The sequence below is a fragment of the Curcuma longa genome, chromosome 21, assembly GCF_044706935.1.
Source record: "Curcuma longa cultivar G26 ecotype Majalengka, Jawa Barat chromosome 21, ITB_CL_G26_1.1, whole genome shotgun sequence".
Lineage (NCBI taxonomy): Eukaryota > Viridiplantae > Streptophyta > Magnoliopsida > Zingiberales > Zingiberaceae > Curcuma > Curcuma longa.
The window spans coordinates 8,443,300-8,446,878 of NC_133881.1; the positions used below are offsets into that span (position 1 = coordinate 8,443,300).

A 3,579-nucleotide genomic window follows, 5' to 3' on the forward strand; every position below is an offset into this window, starting at 1 on the left:
TACATTCAGCATGTATACTTCATATCTATTTTAGTATTTGCTGATAGTAAATGTCAAAATTTGGGGACCAATTTTTTATTAGTGGGGGAAAATATAAAATACGGTATATAAAAAAATAAATTAATGGATTTTGGGTTTAAAAATCTGAAACCTGTTAGGAATCCAATAAACCCCTGCTTCTTCTTCTTCTTCCGTTACACGACGTTTCTCCTCCTCGCGAAACCGACGTCGTCTCCTTCTCCCCCACCTGTCGCGCCCCTTTAATTCTTCCGCCGGAAACACACATCGTTTCTATCTCTTCTCCCCTCCCTTCTCGCTCCCCATGATTCCTCTTTCCCCCGCGACTACCCGGCTACCCGCTTCCTTCCCTCACCGTCCACCGCCTTTCTCTTCTGCTTGGAATCGCGATCGGTGCGAGGTTTTCTCCTTGAGCGACAGCCACGACAAACCTTTGTCGCCGTTGCCTCCATTCTTCTGAAACAGAGTCGCCTCTACTGCGCACATCTTCCCCTTAATAGTGTTGTTCGCCGCTTCTCCCACACCTGAGGAAAGCCGCCACCGTTGCTTCCTCCATTCCTGATCTTACACAACGCCGGCCCATCGATCACGGATCGCACACCGCCGAGGAAGAACGAAGCTTGACACCACCTTCCTCCTAGTAATCCTCTCCTCTTTTCGGTGGACTTCTTGTATAGGTGGTACTAGTTCGTTTAAGGGAAATTTTGATGATCATTCAAATTATTTGTCCTGTAAGGGTTAGTTTGTCTTGTTGAAGGAGACAGTGGCCAAACAAAGAGTTTGTAGGATCTTGTATGCGCTAGAGGGGGGGTGAATAGCGCGTCGTCGCTTTTCGAAATCGTTCATTTTCTATTCAAATACTAAACAGCGGATTAGAAATAAGATGCAGGGACACGCAGATTTGACTTGGTTCTTAACCCCGCAGGGTTAGTACGTCCAAGGCCTAAGTATGGGAGGCGCCCATCCACTAGTAGTCTCCTTTCCGAATGTTGTTCGAAGGCGGAGAAACCCGTCTTACAGTCTGTAAATAATAATAAAGAAATGACTGGAAAGTAAAATAGAAAAAATAAAAGCAAACTCTTGGTAGCCGATCTGAAAGTCCTGAGCGTCGCATACTCCTCCTGGATCTTCCCCGATTATAAGAACTTGACTTTGTTTGTGTTCCAAAACACCACTAGATGAGGAGGGAAGTTTATGGCTTGAATGATCTTGTTTCTGCACATTCACCTCCTTTTATACTGCTCCTGAGTCGACTCCAAGCTGATCTGAGTCGACTCCAATCGACGTGACAGATAAACCTTCTTTCCACTCGTTTATCCACTTGCCAGTCGACTGAAGTTTACAAGTTCAGTTGACTATCCCTTTCAATTGACTGTGTTCCAGTTCCAGTCGACTGGATCCTCTGGACTGGTTGGTTTGGCTTTACGTTGTTTGCTTCACTTATGTTTTCTCCATCTTGCTTCCATCTCATGGTTCCTGCAAGACAAACATGAAAATATACTAACAATCCTAAGCCTTACCTTGTGGGTCTAACTTCGGATTTCTACCGAAATCCTAGGTTAATCTGACGCCTACTGTCCAACTCCGGGAACGCGTCCTAACCCACTTCACTCTGGAGAATTTACCTTTACCAACCAAGTCCTCCTGACTTGTTGGACTTTTGCTCGACTGTATCTTCAACCCCTAGGATTTGTGCTGCGGTTCGGTTCTCTCTAACCAACCCAGACTTCTGCTGCGACTCGGTCACCCAGACCAGCCCATATTTTTGCTGCGACTCGGTCACCCAGACCAGCCCAGACTTCTGCTGCGACTCGGTCCTCCAGACCAGCCCAGACTTCACCTAGTGCTTCGACTCTACCAAGACTTCCGCCTGATCCTCCAAACCATGACTTCCCTTTTCCTAGCCTACAACTAGGACTTTCCCTTGCCCAGCTTCACTCACCAGGACTTCCACTGCCTAATCTACCCGACTAAGTCTTCTCGCTAGTCATCTGACTAGACATTACTCACTTCCACACATCCAAACATCAGATCCTATTTGGGTAAACCCTTGGTCAAACTGACCAGACTTAGGTGTATTGTCAAACATCGAAACTCTTGGCAAGATCTTAGTACACCTTGCACCAACAGATTTAACTCTAAGCGATGGATGTTGTGTCTCCTTGCAAGGAAATAGGAGTGCCATAAGAGGAATGGTCACAACTACTGGGTCTTGCAGATCTGACCAACTTCAGTTCTTTATGTGGAGAAGATCTAAGCTGAAAAAGATTTGGAGGAAATTGTGTGGATTTAGCTATGTGAGATCACCTAGATGGTATCTGTATGGAGGTAGAGTCACAAGTGAGTGTTGCACTTGGTGGCTGGTATCCGATAAAATTGGAACAATACAGAGAAGATTAGCATGGCCTTTGTGCAAGGATGACACGCATAAATCGAGAGATGGTCCAAATTTTAGGGAAGGTGGCTGCATAGTGGATTGGTTAAACATGGTTGAGGGTAGTTGTATTAATTGGTTAATATAACTAATTAGTTAATTGTATAAGTGGTGTTATTTGGATCCAATTGGATTCAAGTGTTGATCGAATCATGGTTGGATTAATTTAACTCTGGGTTAGGTTAATTCGGATTGGGTTAAACAAATCTTAAAATCGGCTAAGGTTTTATTTGATTGAAAATTTATATATCGTTGTATTTAGGAATGTTATTTATTCTAATTACAGGACATTGATTTGCTATCGGACTTCTAGACGGAGGTTCTTTTCGGTTATGGACCACTTTCTAAAGGCGGCTATCTTGACTTATCTTTTTTTTAGATATGTCGTTTTGATATGTATAGTATTGCTATAGCTAGTAATAATTGTATGTTGTTATATCTGCCTAGTATATTACTACTTGTTTCATGTGTATATCATGTTGTATGACTTTTTCCCTGCTACTTGTTTACTTGCCATATAATATATATGTAGTGATATACTATTCCTTACTGGGAGCATTAATTATCTACTAGATATACCTTGTATACATTAGTGTCATGCACCATCCGTGCATGATTGCATACTAGCGATCATCGGCTCCTTTGTAGTCTGAGTCTGTCATTAGTTACATGATTTGCACACACTGCCACTCACGGCTTAGTGGTACATCAGGAGGGTGTGTGCAGTTGCTCTGTCAGGGCTCCGCTCGGTCGCTCAGGGGTAGTGATGCCGCAGCATGGTAGCATACATGGATCCCTCCTTCGTATTATGAGACCAGGAGATGAGAGCATTGCTCCCCCATGTACTTGGGGTAGGAGGATAGGTGTACTCCGCCAGCATCCTGCCCACTCGGTCACGCAGGAGCAGTGATGACAGAGTGCACAGTTGTCATAGCCCTACCCACTCGACCTCATGATTGTCGGTGATGGTGGCTAACTGGTATTAGGGGTGACCATGTCATTACATCATGTGCATACTGCATGCATTGCATTTATTATTACTTGCTGCATATTTTTGACATTGTAACGCCCGTAAATTTTCTCATAAATTTATCCAAAAGAATAATAAAAATAATAAAATAAAATAA

General features: G+C 43.6%; 1 non-coding gene across 1 annotated transcript; it reads left to right on the forward strand.

The window, feature by feature from the left end:
* Positions 1-2,369: 2,369 nt before the first annotated feature.
* LOC141815712 (U6 spliceosomal RNA) lies at positions 2,370-2,472 on the forward strand. The gene has a single exon (XR_012600585.1). It is a non-coding gene; the product is annotated as a U6 spliceosomal RNA (small nuclear RNA).
* Positions 2,473-3,579: the final 1,107 nt, after the last annotated feature.